Source organism: Cygnus olor, chromosome 3, assembly GCF_009769625.2.
Source record: "Cygnus olor isolate bCygOlo1 chromosome 3, bCygOlo1.pri.v2, whole genome shotgun sequence".
Lineage (NCBI taxonomy): Eukaryota > Metazoa > Chordata > Aves > Anseriformes > Anatidae > Cygnus > Cygnus olor.
The window spans coordinates 42,217,378-42,234,894 of record NC_049171.1 but is presented as its reverse complement, the minus strand read 5'-3'; the positions used below and the strand labels follow the sequence as shown (position 1 = coordinate 42,234,894).

General features: G+C 37.0%; 1 protein-coding gene across 3 annotated transcripts in view; it reads right to left on the bottom strand.

Moving 5' to 3' along the window:
- FUT9 (fucosyltransferase 9) overlaps positions 1 to 17,517 on the bottom strand; it is a 120,398-nt gene that overhangs the window by 23,780 nt on the left and 79,101 nt on the right. For 2 of the 3 annotated variants that reach the window (XM_040552946.1, XM_040552945.1), the window contains exon 2: positions 9,494 to 9,596. The exons of the other annotated variant lie outside the window; for it this stretch is intronic. The gene's annotated coding sequence lies outside the window, so the exon portion shown is untranslated. The remainder of the gene's footprint in view (positions 1 to 9,493; positions 9,597 to 17,517) is intronic. 3 annotated transcript variants of the gene reach the window in all.

The following is a 17,517-nucleotide window of genomic DNA, read 5'->3' as shown; positions in this document are numbered from 1 at the left end:
TTTTTAAAAATAAAAAAATTAAAAATATTTCAATATTTCTAAGGACATTTTAGAATAAACTCTTTCAATTATTTATTTATTTATTTATTTACTTATTCCCCACATATCTTCTGTTCATTTTCTGAGTTATTCTGTTCAGGATACTATGTCATGCCTGATACCTTAGCACCTGGCTTTGTTATTTATTGTTCTGGAATTATGCTCTGCAATGCTAAAAGGGAGGATTAAAGTGTAAATTGGATATGTGTGGATTTATTCAATTTAAACTATTCTGTACTCATAGAGATTGTTTCGTTCTATTCTGTGTATGAGAATGAGAGAAGGATGATATGATACGAGGGTACACATCTGATTTGCTTCCTTAACACTGCTGAGACTAGGTGCCTAGCTGGGAAAATGTACTTTCAGCAGAATCCAGCTTCTGTTCAGGATCAGTCTTTTAGTGACCAGCTCTTATCATGGGACGTTGAGCGATAGAGAGGGTTTCTTTTGCAGGTCTTTATTTATCCTGCAGACTGATTTACCACTAGTGAAAGTTTGACCAAGTCAGAACAAGGAAAACATTGTACGGACATACATGAACACAGGACATTTTGTAACTCAGTCTTTGGTGTTCATTGTGGGATAATCAGCAGGTGGCAGCTGATGTATACTACAGAACAGATAAATACACCATAAGTAATATATTCAATGAATGAATATTGCTTCCTTTAAACAACTAGAACAACAACAACACAAAAATGTTTCAAATTGTTAGGAGCTAGAAATATTCATTAGACACCAGAGGTTAAAAAACTACCTGTGAGTCATTTCTAACTTATGTCAATCCGTTTGAGCATGCATTTAAGGCGAATTCATGATTTTATCTCTTAGATGGTGAAGGGGTGGCAGAGACTGAAGGTGAAGTTCCTGGCAGCAGCTGGCAGTGAAGAGGAAAACATACAAAGACCATTATAAAGAGGAAGGCCCTTCATAAAGCGTGAGAAACATTTCAAGCTGTGGTGAGACCTCTGGCTGATTTGCAAGCCCTGTTGTTGAATACAGGTAGGGTTCATGTCACAGGACCCCTGGGTGGTTGAGTCCTCACATTGGTTTAGATCTGAATATACTCATGAAGCTCTGGAGCAATTTTGAAACAAAGCCTCTGATTACTTCTCTTTGGAAAGGAAAATGTTTTGTGCACACCTAAATCTCTCTATGAACGGAACCAACATGCAGTTAGGGAATCTGGTTTAAAATTGTAGTATGGCTTCAAAGCAGATCACTCATGCAGACAACCATCGCAGCAACAAAGTCACAAGAATAATTAGCCCTGCTTGGTTTGTACTTATTTTTCAGTCTGAACAGTAAAATATGCCAAGACCTGGTATGTTTGCTAAAGAAACATAAATAAACTCACGTAACTCTATGCCTAATGATATACTAACATATTTAGCATATCTGTGAGTTATTTCTGTGACTGTGGTTCCTATTGAGCTCTCAGTGACACTTGTTACTAGCACTAAAAACAGGAGAAAAAACTATATTTACAGAAGAAATGCTTTTAAAAATTGAGTTACTTTGGATTTTCAGAGGTATAACTGTGTGGAGAAGATGTTTTACAGGTTCCAAATAATATAATATTAACTTGAAAATATAGTTTTTTGGGTACTCACGAAATATTTAGAAAAGTCCTTACAATTTCAAGGAAGTCTTCCCACTTTAAGCTATTTTTTGACTGCCAAGCAAGCATTTATTCAATGCCCATGCTGTAAACATTAAAACACAAAGTAAAAGATCACTTAACAGAGTTCATGTATGTTTGACAAATATTGGAATTTGATTGCATTTCTCTGTTATTTAAGAAGATGCCAAATGAAATATGTGCAACCGGAAAAAACGGTTTCAGATAGATGACCTTTACTTGCAGATAAAAGTAAAATGAAATAAATTACATTTCAGCCTTTCTGAAACTACCCTATTATGCTGAACTGAACTGTAAGTATTTCACCGGGAACTTCTACATTCTCAAAGATTTTTTTTACTTTTTTTTTTTTTTTTTAAACGGAGAATAAAATGTGATAATCTCCCAGGAGACTTCTGGAAAGATACTTTAAATTGTCATTTTGTGCAAGGAAGCAAGACAGAGTTCTGCAGAGCTGATGTGTTGATAGTATGATTACTGCAGCTAGATTTATTTTTCCATTGGGATTTTACATCTCTGCTTTATTTAACTGCTACATATAAGGGAAATTACATAAAAGGGGTAGTGTTGAGGCAAATTTGGCACAGAATTTCGGTTTACAGTACCATGATTTACAAAACCTAAAAACAATAGACGTTTCCACTGCTATTATTACTTAAAATACAGAAGTAAGAGTTTTATTTCTTTTACAAATTCCTGTAGTGTATAAGCTGTTTCTCTGTTATTGGAGGCCAAACTGAGATTTACTGGACAGCAACTATAAACTATGGTACAAATGAGTTTCTTGTTTTCATTGGACAAAGTGAATTAAATTCCCTTTTTTTCCTACTCTCTCTCCATATATTGTTTCTGAAATGTTTTTGGATTCTGATGCATTGCACATAAAACTATGTTATTCTCTGTGAAAGTTCAAGGAGACTTGATCAGAAAATGTTTAATAAATTTTGTTGTTTTTGTTATCGGTTTGTAAAAAAACAAAATATTCTCTTAAGAATATCAGTTTTCTTAACAATTTCTCAAGGATATTTTTTGGCAGATTTTGAACAATTTTCCAAGGAAGCCCATAGCTTCTCTAACAACTTATTAGGGAGGGAATGGTTTGAAAGCAATTTTGCACAGAAAAAAGTAAAAATATTTTCAACATCACAAAAATTTGTAGAGGGCAAGAAATCATTCCAGCTATCAATTCGTGATAGATTTAACCACTGGAAGATTTCTCATCCTTTGTGAAAACTGAAGGACAGGTACACGCTGTTGTATGATGCCAACAGCATCACAATGTCCTCCTGAGTTGTATAACTAGAACACCTTCTAAAGAAAAGCAAAAGCAGAAGAAATACATCTCACCTTGATGCAGACATAGCCTGGCTGATTACTAGTTTTCCTAATAATCCAGCCACTATTGCTCAGGCTCCAGCCACCCAGAGGAATATCTTGCTTCCCAGTTTTCCCTAAATTTTTTAGGTAAGGGTACTTTGAAGAATCTGCCTCAAAGAGTTTGTACCTGTAGCATCCAGTTGTACAATGTTTCTGAGATATCTTATGAATTTTCAGCATACAAACAGAATCACAGAATCACAAAGATCATGAACATGGTGAGAGCTTCATGGTCTCAGCCTTAAACATCATAATTCCTACAGACAATAACCCCAACTCTCTCTATTAACTGCCTCTGCCTCTCTTACTTTTCCTTTTTTTTTTTTTTTCCTACTACTACTACTGTTCCCTTTTTGTCCTCCTTTGACACTGTTTCTGTCTTTACTCCATTTATTTTTGTGGCAAGCTCATACCCTTGCTATATCTCAGAATTAACAACAGCTATGGGAATCTGGCAGCTCCAACATCATCCTAACAACTTATTGAACTAGCCAAATAATACCACCAATGTCACTTTTTTGTCTTCTTCAATTGGCTTTTGCTGTTGTCTATGTATTTTCCTATTTTAAGGCCAAAAACCAGAAATTAGAATGTTTTTGGTACGTCCTAGCATGTGAATCCAAGAGTAATTATTAAATAAATGGGAAGTGTTGGAATAAAGGCTCATGAGAAGACTGGGAGAAGAGCATCTGGAAGCTGTGCATTTTTTCTTTTAGTACTCTACTCCACTGGGAGAGAGAAAAGATTATCAGTGCCAGATAAGGATCTGGAAACTTTATGACTTTAAGTGTGCTCAGGAAAGACAGGATCTCCAGGCTAGTCCAGAGTAAAGACTGGAGAACAGAGATGGTTTGTTGATAGCAGTACTTGTTTGTTAAAGATATTTTATGTAATATATATGCTATGTTGTGTTATTTAAATGTGTTCAGACATGAAGAACAATGGGTTTTCTGTGTTATTTGCTATGCAAAATTAATTCCATGCCTATGAGTGTGTGTTACTCTCAGGGAGACATGGTACAGCATGTATTACATCCCTGACACTTCCTGCAGACTTCATTCTTAATCTTACATGCACTCCGTACCGGGCTCACTCTGCTCATTACTCATTACTGGAGTTACTCCTTGTTCCCCCAGCAGCAGACACTCCAAATTAAACATATCTGCAGGATCCAAGTCACTGGAGCTTTCAGGTGAAGCCTCTGTCCCATTAATGAGCATGAATTAAAATCCCATGAATTTGGTTATAACAGTGGTGTTTTGCATATATTTTCTGGACCTGTGATTGCAGGCTTCATGTAGATGACTATGTTAATGCCTCATTTGAAATAAGAGGCACTATGCTTTTCCAACTATGTTCATCTCTGAATTCTCAGTCCTTCTGGAAGAGTCTGGATGCAGGTGACAGTGCTGCCAGCAGCTGATGCTGCTCTGAGCAACCAAGTCACTTTCTCCCATGTTCCTCAGTATGCCAGACCCAGAGCCCTGCACTGGCCCAGCAACCAGCCAACACAGGGCCTGCACTTCCATTTAGTATTTTTAGTGGAAGCATCCCACTTAACGTGTTTTTAGTTTACCAGTTGGGAATTACTGTTGAAGTTTTCCTGGTTGTTGGCCACAGTCTAGATATGACCATTAAGCTATCAAGATCTATATACTCCAAACAATAGGAGTAAAATAGTGGGTTTCCTGGTCATCAGCACTCTCCCTTTTGCTTTGCAGGTCTGAAAACTGTTATCACTCCCTGCATAATAAGCCTCACTTTCTCTGTAATAATGGTGGTAGATGCTTGCTACTGTGTGTCATAAGTCTGAAGGTATATTTCCATTGTAAATACAGAATATAAAACCTAGTATTTGAATGCCATACCCACAACTCGACTAACACTCTGTCACTGTCATTTTAGCATCCTAATTACATCAACATTGTCCTTTGTGACTCATACTGCAGATTTCCAATCAAAATGTCTCTGATGAGGGAAGCTGCATTATGGCAATCAAGCAGCAGAACAACATCTCTAAATAATCCCAGCTTGTTCAACATCCCAACTGCACTGTAAAAAGGTGATCTAAACAGCTAAATATGGCAGGAAAGTACACATCACTATGTGAGCAGCTCTGGCTTAGATAGCTGATGAGGAGCAATTAAATATGGCTGAGAATTGCCAGAGTTCAGTGCACGTCACCCATGGAACTACATAATGGTGAATGATCATAAAGAAAAGGTGAAAAAATATACTTTATGCCTGTTAATATCTTCCCTGCATGCACTATTTTATTTTATTTATTATTATCATTTTTATTTTTATTTTATTTTTTAATTCAAGTGAATGGGAAGCCTAATCTTGCACCTGCCTTAAGTTCCTGGGAACCACAGCATTGTGAATTCACAAGAACCAGAGCTTCCATTTTCCCAAGGAAATATGTTCCTAGCAATTGCAGCTGTAGTGGAAAGCTTGAAAAAGTAACCTGGTGTACCCCAAAAACTAAGATAAAAAAATATAGTACTGATTACAAGAAATCCTATTAAGGAATTGTGGGAAAGCAGCTCCTGAGTTTCAGTGCTGGGTACTTCCAATACAGCTTACAGAACTCAGTTCTTTTTCTCTCAAGGTAGAAGACTTCAGTATGGAAAGTTTTAAATAGTCCCAAAAAATGCTTCCACCCCCCCCCCCCCCCTTTTTTTTTTTTCCTCCTTTAATGCCACATGGATCTAAACCATTACTGCAGACTAATTTGTGTTTGGAGCAAAATTATACTGAGTACACTTGGCTGTGATACTTCATTAGGAATTGATGCAGCAATTGAGTAGGCTCAGAGTAGAAACATATTTGGGTGATATTCTCTGTATTTTGGAACACATCTGAGAGGTGGAATGGGTATGGTCTGAATTGCTTTAGCTGTATTACTGTCACAGAATAATAACTGCTATAATTCAGAGAAATTTTTCATTTGTTAGATGTTCCTGTGCTGCTTTGCTGCATGCTAGGGCTATGCTAGATAGCACGTGCTGTGAGGTATTTTCTGCAGTTTCTTGTCAGTCTTTTTTCTCCCCAACTGGTCCACGAACATCAGTAGAGGAGAGTCCCATCCTCTCTGGAGTACCCCAGGACTGGGACACTGGGATGATCAGGACCCCTCCTTAGGCTTGTTTCTTCTCTGAGAACACTGTACCGCTGCTGTCTGTACAGGACTGCCGTTTGGTAGAGAGAGAGCAATGCCTGTGGTTTGCCTGCAATGTTATAATCACTGTCCCCATTGCTATAACATGAAGAAAGGTGAAGAACAGTTTTATTTTGTGATAGTGAAAAAATTTACAGAAATTCTGCTGGGGGAAAGATATGCAGAAATGGAAAAGAAAACACCCCGTTTCAGAGTTACTTATACATATCTATAAGCATCTGATTTCTGATTTCATTCAAAAAAGATATCATGATGCTTACAGAGCTCGCACATCTGGGATCCACTTGTGGGCAAGACCCCCATCCTGAGAACTGTCTGTACTGATCAGGATGCTGACCTGCAGCATGTCTTCCCAAATGCACACATCCTCCCCACTCACATTCTACTCTCTTCCACAGAATTTCCTGTGATTCTCAACCTTAATATTTAATCAAGGTATCATTTTTTAACATTACTCCTAAAGGATTTCTAGCTGTTACAGCATAGGTTTGGAAATGACAATATCTCTAGGGTGTAGTTAGAACTGTTGCCTGGCCAAACCGTCAATAAGCTTTTTCAGAATAACTGTGGAAAGCATAATGACTGGGCTGGTATTTAATTTTGTGGTGAACAAAAGATTTATCTCACTCAAATAAAATCCTCCCTCTAGACCAACAGGGAGAAGTTTATCTCAGTAAAAATTCATTTACACATTTAAAATATAATTTAATCCCTTTGCACAGAAAAGCACTCTTTAGGCTACCATAAAAGAGAAGCTATAATCATAGTTTTGGCAGAGACTGAACACAAGAGGAACCAACTAGGAGGATACTCGCAGTTTCAGTGTGGATGACATTGATACCTAGTTTGCTTGAGTGGTGGGACAGGTGATGGTGACACTGACAATTCAGATCTTCTTCCTGATTAATTTCCTTGAAAGTAAAATGAAGTTAAAAAATACTTGCCTTCTTTGTGAAGTGTTCTGAAAGTACATACAGAAATTATCACGTAACTAAGATCGGTTCCCTTGTACTGACTGAATCCTCTGTTAACCGATTAATTGAAATCTGTGGATGCTTTGTGCTTGCAAATAAGCACAGATGAGATCCAGAAGACTGGAAAAATAAAAAGCAAAGTATGGTCTATCAAGCTACATCTTAATATCAGTTTCGTGTCATGTGAAAGATGTAGGTCGCACTGATTGCAGAAGAAACTCTGATATGCTCTACTGATAGACTAATAGGTCCATATCATCAGATTATAGCCATGGATTACTTGCCCTCTAAATAAGCCCAAATCAAGCCACTCTAGTTCAGAGATGGTGTGAGCAGAAACTGTAATCTAGCTGATCTGATGTACCCGACCTTTAGCATGATGTCAAGAGGGCCAGCTGTGCTGATGACCTTAAACACAGCCCAGGGCAGAGCTAGCTTGCTTCCTGAGTATGGCCAGAATAGTGTTACAGCACAGATCTTACACAGCACAAACATCATGACAGTCCTTATGAAAAAGAGATTCTTAAGGTTTCTGTTAATTTGTGCAAAAGGACAATGAGGTTCTCTCATTGTGACTTCTCTCATAAGGCACACTTAGTTGATCACACATTGCTAGGCACTTGTGTGTGAAGGCCTTGCCATCTGAAAGACTGCCGTGCACTTTCTTTGATGAACACCAAGACTTTTAGGCTGGTAGAAGCAACCTCTGTTCTGGTATGGCTTCAGTACCTGGAAGAAGCATTTCTTAGTCTCAGGATGATATAAAGAAGGGATAGATAGAACTGATGGGTACAGAGGAAGAGAGGAGTAGGTAAATACACTCAGAGCTGATATGCAGTACAGCTATTATTTTTACATTTCCTCTCCCTTTGTGTTATATCGTATGCTTAGATCAGTCAGTATGCTATAAAAAGGCAAACGTTAAATGAAGATATATTTGCTACAGGAATATAACCCAATCTTTCATTCCACTTTCTGAGATATAGGAGTAGGTAGTATCAACCGTCTCTCTTCATCTCTTCATTACTTTCAGTGACAATTCAAGTATTTTTATCTGGCATAGATCTTAAGAAAACAACAAAAAAGTAGACTGTGACACAGTTATACATTAGTAAATATATATGTATTTATGGAGATATGTCCCATATTACCCCGTTACTGCATGTTAGTATTGTACTATACCATCTATTAAAACAGAATAAGAAATAATTGTTTTGGAAAGGATTATAAAGTTTCTAATGGTGATGGACTCTACACTTCCCAAGGTAGAAGTTGTCCTTTCCTGCGTTCTTTTCAGCTGTTTCAGATTACGTCTCCAAACCATGATTTTCAATTCAAAGCTCTTTTGATAGAACATATGAATTACAGTTGTTATCACAGGAAACTCCTTTTTCAGAATAGTAACTTTAAAATTGCCCATTGCAAATCTGTAAGAACACATTCTTTCTAAAGTCATAATCTTGTTTTATAACATAGTCATAATGGCAATAAGGAAGAGTGAAACCCATGATTTCCATATTATTTCAGAATCTCTTAAGAGAATTAAAAAAGAAAGAGATAAAAAAAAAAAGTAACAATCAGAAGATTAAATCTTAAGGGTCAACAAGTGCTTCCATTCCTCTCTGAAGACTCATGTATAAAATTAAATTTTTAAAGCTTCTTTTATAGTATTTTATAACTGTTTTACATAGTATGTTATACCTACTTTATACAGAATGCAAGCAAACCACTGAATTTTAAACTATAAATTAAGTAAATATAATGAATTCTAATGTAACACAGAAATAAATTGTTACATCTTACAATTTGCATCTCATAATGATGGCCACATTAAAATTCCTTATTAATACATCTAATGGTTTTAAAAACAGTTATAATTTAAACTATTGTTATGAATCTTAGCTTTCTCATATAAATCTTCCTTGAGAAATGTAAATGCTAAATTTAGTTTGCAGAATATGTTGCATATATAATATAAAGTCCCAAGTCAATGAAGTGCATTAGGGTCCTCTTTGCAGAAGTGCTAAGGGTACCATTTTCAAAAGACCCTATCATCTATATGCTTTAGAAATCTATCCCAATTTTCAAAACTAACCTAGACATTTTAATTGGGACATCACTATCTTAAAAATTAGGTGTCTAAGTTGATCATATAATCTACATCTCATATTAAAGGAGAGAGAGAGAGAGATTTCTCAGTAAGTCATACATCTCATCATAAGATAACTATCTAGGAGAGTATATGCTTATTTCTCTGAGAGAATGGAGAGAACTTACTTCCCCTTGGAATGCAGAATCATTAACCCTCTTTTGGTCTTAGGTCAGTCCTTTCTGGGTTGGAAGGTGGGGGACGCAAGTTGCAGCTGGATATAACGCTGTTCTGGAAAACAGAAGAATCAAATCCAAATCCCTTCTGTGTTTGATTTAGATTCTTATCTTCAAGCAAGAGCCTAACAACTAAGCCATAAGGAGGCATTCAGAAATGAAGCTCTCTGTGCATCCCAGAGTGAAGCTTAAATACTTGACTACTGCAGCAGACCTGACCAAGCTATTCTGGCTGTGGAGGTGAACATCCTCACTCTATAACACATCACAGAATAAAGCAGTTTCATGTGAGGGCCTGGAGATGGTGTAAATCTCTACTTCAGATTTTCAAACAAAACACATTTTAATTAGTGTTATTGTAAATCAATAATTTCAGCTACTTGTCAAATAGAGGTTCTTCCTCTAACTCCATGCCAACTCGCAAAGCTTAGACAAAACTGGTGATGGGGTCTGAGTATGCAGGTAGCACAAGGAAAATCCATTTGGATTTGAGGATCCTATGAGGAGGTGCTCCAGGTGCTGGAGCAGAAGTTTCCCTGCAGCCTGTGGAGAGGCCCCTGGTGGAGCAGGCTGTCCCCCTGCAGCCCACAGGTCCCACATGGAGCAGATCTCCACGCTGCAGCCTGTGGAGGAGCCCCCAGTGGAGCAGGTGGATGTTGCCTGGAGGAGGCTGCGGCCCATGGAGAGCCCCCGCAGGAGCAGGCCCCGGGCCAGGGCTGCAGCCCATGGAGAGGAGCCCATGCAGGAGCAGGGGGTCTGGGGGGAGCTGCTGCCCATGTGGGACCCATGCTGGAGCAGTTTGCTCCTGGGGGATGGACCCCGCAGTATGGAGCCATGTGGGAGCAGTTCTGGAAGAGCTGCTGCCTGTGGGCAGCCCCTGCAGGCTCAGTTCGGGAAGGATTGCATCCCGTGGGAGGGACCCCACATGAAGCAGGGGCAGAGAGTGACCGTGAAGGAGCGGCAGGGATGAAGCATCAGGGATTGACCACAGCCCTCATTCCCCTGAGACGCTCGGGGAGAGGATGTAGAAGAAGGTGGATGGGAGGGAAATGTGTTTTTAGTTTGTTTTGAGTTTCTCACTGCCCTACTGCTGTTAATTGGCAATACATTAATTTTCCCCATACCAAGTCTGAGACAGTAATCGGTGAGCGATCTCCCTGTCTATTTCTAGAAGTGCCTAAAGATCAAATGTTTTCTGTTTATGTCACAGTCAGTTAATCTGCCAGGGCAATTTTCTAAAGTTTCTGGGTACTGTTCATTAATTTACATTCATACCTTCAAATTCTGCCTTGTCCATACCTTGCACTTGCTTTTCAAAATAAGAAAAAAATTTATATTAATTAAATTAATTTTAAATTAATTAATTAAAATATTAAATTAAAAATGAAAATTTTTAGAAATTGTTACACAAGGTGCTTTTAGGTGCCCTAGGAAAATGCAGAGTTTCTAGTCATTCAAACAGTTTCTTAATTTTCATAACAACAGGTTTACTTAAAATGTCATGTACAATAAATAAATGTTAGGGAGAATGTAAATGTTAGCCTTTTAGGGTTTTGATATGTTTGAAAACTGTATCCAATTAAACCTCCATATTTACAATTCTTTGTCTTAATAAAGTTACCGTGGGTGTTTTCTGCTATTTATACCATGAAAACATGAACAGCATGATTATTTTCAGATTTGTGTTTAGATTTTTTTTTCACATCATAATCACATGAGAAAACTGCTTGAATGTATTCAATATTAAAATCAGAAAATAGTTTTTAAAGGAGAGAAGGTAATTAACTTCCCTTTTTAATGATGCTTCTAATTTAGACTATGCATGAGATGTATCATAAGTGAGAGAGATTTTGCAGGAAAAGACTGTTCTGTAGCTAAAGTACCAAACTCAGAATCAACAGTTTGATTCTGTTTTCATGTCTTCAGCAGACTTGCTGTGTGACCTTAACCAAATTATTTAATTATTCTGCTCCACAGTTTATCTATAAAATTGAAATAATGACGGTCAGCTTGCTGAGAGGTTGTGAGGATTATTTAATATTTACATCTTCAGACAGAACAGAGTTAGAATTACAGCATATTGTGAATGGTTAACATTATTTTGCTATTACCAAACTCTCAGATAGTAGCCTGGCTATTTTATTGTAGAAAAATATTAATTTTTTATAGTCTTGCATCTGACAACTACTCTTCCTGAAATGTGTTAAAAAACAAATGTAAAGTTTTTCTCTTGGCTCTTAAATCTAATTAATGCCCAAAGTACTCCCAGAAGGGGCAGAGAACAGTACTGTGCAAGTCTACCTTTGTTGCTCCCACCTGCCGGTTCTGCAGAAGGATGAGTATCTTCCAGATAATAGATATTTATCACAATCCAATAGTTAAAACAAACACCACCAACAACAACAAAAAAGAAACCAAACCAAACCAACCAACCAACAAAATCCAACACAGAAACACACGGTACATTCACTACAGGCTTATAATGCAGGTCCTGGAGATCAAAATAAATAAATAAATAAACTAAACACTGCTTCTGGCCAGAGCTGGCAATTATACTTACAGGCAACTGACAAGATTTGTTTTGAAGGTGATGGGCTCCTGAAGTACGGATCTGTCCAACACAGCTGCTGAATATGGCTACCTCAGATGTTATTCTATGCAAACCTCTCAGTCAGCAGTTAAAAGAAGAAGGCTGCATATATACCCCAAATGTGTATGAAATGTACTCTAACTGATGCTGATGAATTGTTCAGCAATTACACAGCAATATTAATGATGTAAAAGTACTGCCATTTTAAATCAACAAGTAATTGCTAGCAAACATCTCTAAAAATTTTCAACATAGTTGTATTCAATATATTGAGTTAAATGGCCTTCTTAATTCAAACGCTTTCTTGACATTATCGGCTGTACTTTGCAGATTATTACTTTGAACTGGAGTGTGCTGATAAAGGTCTTCAACTTCTTCAAATATCTGATGCAGCTGAGCAAGCTGAACTTCCCACCTGATTGATTTATCAACACAAGCTAGAGGAAGGTGGCATGTATCCTTTCTGGTATTAAAAGGAATGGAGACACTGAGTGGATGATTGCTATCCTCGTGAACATATCCTAAGATGAGTCCTGCATACAAATACCTGTTCCTTATCACAAGCATGGCACACAGCAAAGCCCAGGTTAGCTCACAGCTCAGCTGTGGTGTGCTCCCGCATATGTGCAAGGAAAAGTGATTTTAACTGTAGTGCTGAGGCACAGCTTGGAGAACTAAGAGCTCATGCAAATACTTTGGAGAAAAAAGAGAAAGCAAAACTTCATTCTTTCTTAGCAAGGCACCCAACAGATTTAGAATAGATGATACTGAAATGCAGTGATTTTAACTCTTACGTCTGAGGATGATGCCACTAAAAAGCAGCTATTATCAAACGTAGCTTAATATGAAATTTTTACAAATGGTTCATTTGTAAGAAAGAGGTCCCTGGTGAAAGGATGGTTACTCAGATAAGCTGTGAGACCATCTGCCAAAGTTTTTCACCCAGGAGTAAAAGGCATGAATTAGCCTATGATCTTACAGTGATGCTACAAGCAAAGATTACACAATGTGAAACAAGCAATCTGTAAGGTTCTTGAAGCTTGATGTCCAACAAAATCCCAATAGAATAAACTGTCTAAAATGACCTTTCTTATTTCCTCACTTTCAGTGAACACTGTGACAATATAAACACAGATCATTTAAAATACCCTAACCCATATAAACACCATATACAGGAAAGACTTTTCACTTTTGGCTTGAATCTCTCCTGATATTTTACTTATCTGTATTACCTTTGGGGTCAGAAGCTTTATTCTGAATAACCCTAGAGCCTGCCTTGCTATAAACAAGCATTAAGACCCCTACCTGACTGGGGAAGCTTGTGTTTCTTGGTCTCAATGAGCAAATGCAAGACTCACAGGTTCCACAACATAAAAAATAAGAGCAGGAGTACCTCTGAAGCAATTTGGTTCTTGTATGACTGCTGCTCAGACATAGAATCATACATTATGCAGCCAGAAAAAAAAATTACACAAAATTTCCTTGAGTTTTACTCACATAGAATAGAAATGAATGGGATTTGAGTGTAGCTAAATTCTCTACAAAGTGTTATTCTGACTCATAACAGCAAGAAAGCCTGATCTGCTGATTCAAAATAAAAGCAAACTCCCCAAACAATTATTTTAAAGGACAGAAAAATCTATGCAGAAAAATCTAAAGCCATTATACAAAAATAAAAAAATAAAAAAAATCTTTAACACAGAGAAAAACCTAATGCTATCATAAAAAAAAAAATGTAACAATAAATAAAACCAAGGGATTAGGACACTTTCCTGTCTATGTTTAATCTGCTCTGTGAACTTTACACAAACGTATTGTCATTAGAAGTATGAAGTGTGATGAAATCAGAAATGTTCTACACCCTGTCTATAGACTAAGCTGAGCTGATACAAGAAGAATGCAGGGTGGTGGATATACGAATCTTCTCCACCTTTCAGAATCAGGATCAAATAGAGCATTGCAAATATGAAATGATAGAAATAAATAAATAACCATCCAGGAAATAGAATAAATCCTCAGTAACACAGGTTCAAATATACTTAATGAAAATGTTGTTGCAAAGAAAATATCAGAATAAAATACTTAAGAAAGTATGGAAATTACAGCTTACTTACTTGGTTAAAGTGATGATTTAATATTTGTCAGGTAAAGTGACATGGTAACATGCAAAACTATACATAAATATTACAGTGATGAAGAAAAACAACGATTTTAGGAACAGAACCATAATCTCTTCTATCAAGCTCAAAGAGAATTACCCATTTTTTGATGTGAACATTCTTAAATTCACAAAAAAAATAATACAGAGAGGAAAAAAAGTACGATTTAATACTACTGAATGACAGCTACGTACATCACAGCCACCGGCCATGACAAGTGAAAATATCAAATCTGAACCAATGTAGTAAATAAAGTTACAAATGCTTGGAATGCAAACCAAAAACACTATTTTTGACTTACAGGTCAAAAAATTAGGATTGCCCTTAAGAGGACAAAACACATATACTTCAGACCAGTATGATTATATTTTTAACACATGTCAATTACATTTGCAACCCTGGATACACATTTGCAATCTATCAGATTAATCTAACTAAATGAGTGTCAGATGTGATTAGAAGCAACAGAAGGAGGCAATGCAGTTAGAATATCAAAAAGGCACAACATGTTTAGCCCTTTTCTGCATTCTGTCTACCCAGATTTACTATATGTTTGCCATAGCTTTCTGCCCTGGACTCTAGGGAAACAACCAAAAATGAGAAATGTAAGATTTTATAGACTCATAGCCTTTCTTTCATTCCCCAGTCATTTTTAACCCTTTAGATATTTCAGTTGTTGTTTAGGTCTTTTCAAACTTAAGCAGAAGGTTTTGGTTTTTTAAAGGTTAACAATGTGAAAAAAAAGTTGATTTTTCTATGTTTCACTCACACTAAAAGATTTTGCTGTCATTGACTGTATCACTAAATGCCTCAGTATTGCTCTTGATTAGCCTCTGGTTTTCTCTGGATTATGCCAAATTCACCAGCAACACTGAGGACAAAGCCTTCTGAATATTCCCAGCTCTTGGCTGTGCAAGGCAAGGATTTCAAGTGAGTGGTGCCTCTTGCATTAAAACTGTTTGGACTGCTGAAGATGCAGTGAGGCCTGCCATAAATACACGGGGGATTTTGGAGCACAGCTCCAGGTTGCAATGGTGACGCTGCATACCCTTACCTTAAAATTAAGAACATTCATTAAATATGTGCTTATAAGGTCAAAATTGTAATGCAGAAAAACATACTAAGTTAAAAAGGAGTTAACATCTACTTGCTGCTACAGTGAAATGTCCCAGTTAGGGACTTTTCTGGATACCCTGGGCAGTGTCTTATAGAAAATATTGAAAATAGATAACAGCACAAAACCTACCACCTATCTGTTCTTACCAAGGGCATTTCTTTCCACCTCCTTTCCTCCAACAGAATTTTCTCACAATGTCTCTGTTTACCCCCTCAGGGAAATCCAAAGTGAGCATGTGCCTTTGCTCCACCTCATATCACATCAGCTCTCAGTCTGATCTCAGCTAGGAATCATTAACTCTGTTTAAACAACACTTTATAAAGATATCACTAATATAAAGTATGTACTAATATAAAGTATGTAGTACACAGTCAAGGTCAAGCTGCTTAACATATGTGTTTGCTCAGGTGTTTTTGACTTTCTACTTGCAAAAGTGAGCATGTGGACTGGGCTAGCAAGTTTGATGCTCTAAGGGATAATAAATGGAATAATTGGAGGTAAGTTTCTTCAGCTGCATCCATGAAACTGGGTTCTCAGACTGGGTTTTTAAGATTTTTTTTTCATTGTTTTAGAGACAAATTTAATTTTTCTTCTGAAAATATTAGCTAATATGTAGATAAAAGGCAATGTTAGAGGACATTGCATTACCTGAGAAATAATGAAATACATGTAATTTGCATCTGTACTGTAAAACATATGTAGAAAACAGTAAAGTTAAGACTGCAAATGGAATTTTTCATTTCCTGATGAGTACAACATTATAATAAGCTGTTATTGCATATCACCAGAAAAATTGTCACACTTTTTTTTTTTTAAATGTTTGCAAATACCATGCACAGAAAATTTACATTATATGGAAATCATAAATACTTTGTTGTATCCAAAATATTTTATTATAAATTCCACTAGTTCAGTGGAATTTGCCTCACACTTATGTGTTAAAAGTGATGACTTATGTAATAGATGATGCACAGAGCCTACTCTATAACTGAGTTTAGGTGGCTCAAACTTCTTTAGCATTTTGCAAGAAACACACGGGCACAGGACCCTTTCTTTTACAGAAGCATGTGTGCTTGGATGAACAACTCAGTTATAGTTTCTATAATAATATGGAAATTAACATATATGTTGGTAGGTTCCTGCAATAACCCATTTGAACAGAAATTTGACTGTATTTGCATCATGAAGATTCACATACACATGGAAAATTTGCCACAAGGAATATTTTGTCTGAACCAAGGTAAAGTAAAAGAATGCAGCAAAAGATAGGAAGAAAAACAAAGACAGCAGAAATAAGATCATGTATTTAAGTATGCATGTCCAAACTGTTTTAGAAAGCTTAAAATAGATTTATATCAGACATCTGGTTTGCTCTTGAATTTATGTCAGAGTACTTCTTTCCAAACATTGTGTCCTTAGGTCTTAACGGGAAGAGAATCGGATCAACTGGCTCAGTATGGATCAACTTTAGGAATCTATTGTAGGATTAAGAGGCTACCTCAGAGAAACTTCAAAGATGTTTGCCTCCATAGCAAAAGAATGAATAAAGATGGACATGGTCCAAGGTGATGTGATGTGCAATGTCAAAAACACAATGGCTGACCCTGATGTGGTAGGAAATAGGACAAGAAAGTAGAGCTTCAGAACAGAGGCAAGCATACTATAATAACTGACAAGACTATTTTGGCAGATGCATTTTTTATAAGCAGAAGAGTGCAGTGAGAAGACTGGTTAAAAAGCCAGGAGAGCAAATAACAAAAATCAGTTGTGGGTTTTAGTAGCAGTGGCAGGAGAACACACTGTAAACCACTTTGGAGGAATAAGTGGCCAGAGATGGCCTTATCAAGGCAACAAAGACAAAGTAGAAGGAGGAACTGAAAACTTTCTTTAGTGAGTTAAAGGGTCACTCTTTTCTACAAGGTGTGCATTGTCTGAGCACACTGCAAATATTTCCTCATGGCAGACCAGTCTGAAGGTGGGAAGGAGTGGGTCATCCGTATAAGAGAAACAGAGCCTCCCTGTGCCTGCGCACTAAACCAATCACTACTTCTCCTCAGTTTATTCCCTTTCCTTTCCAGTGTACAATACAATTGTTCTATTTACGAAGTAT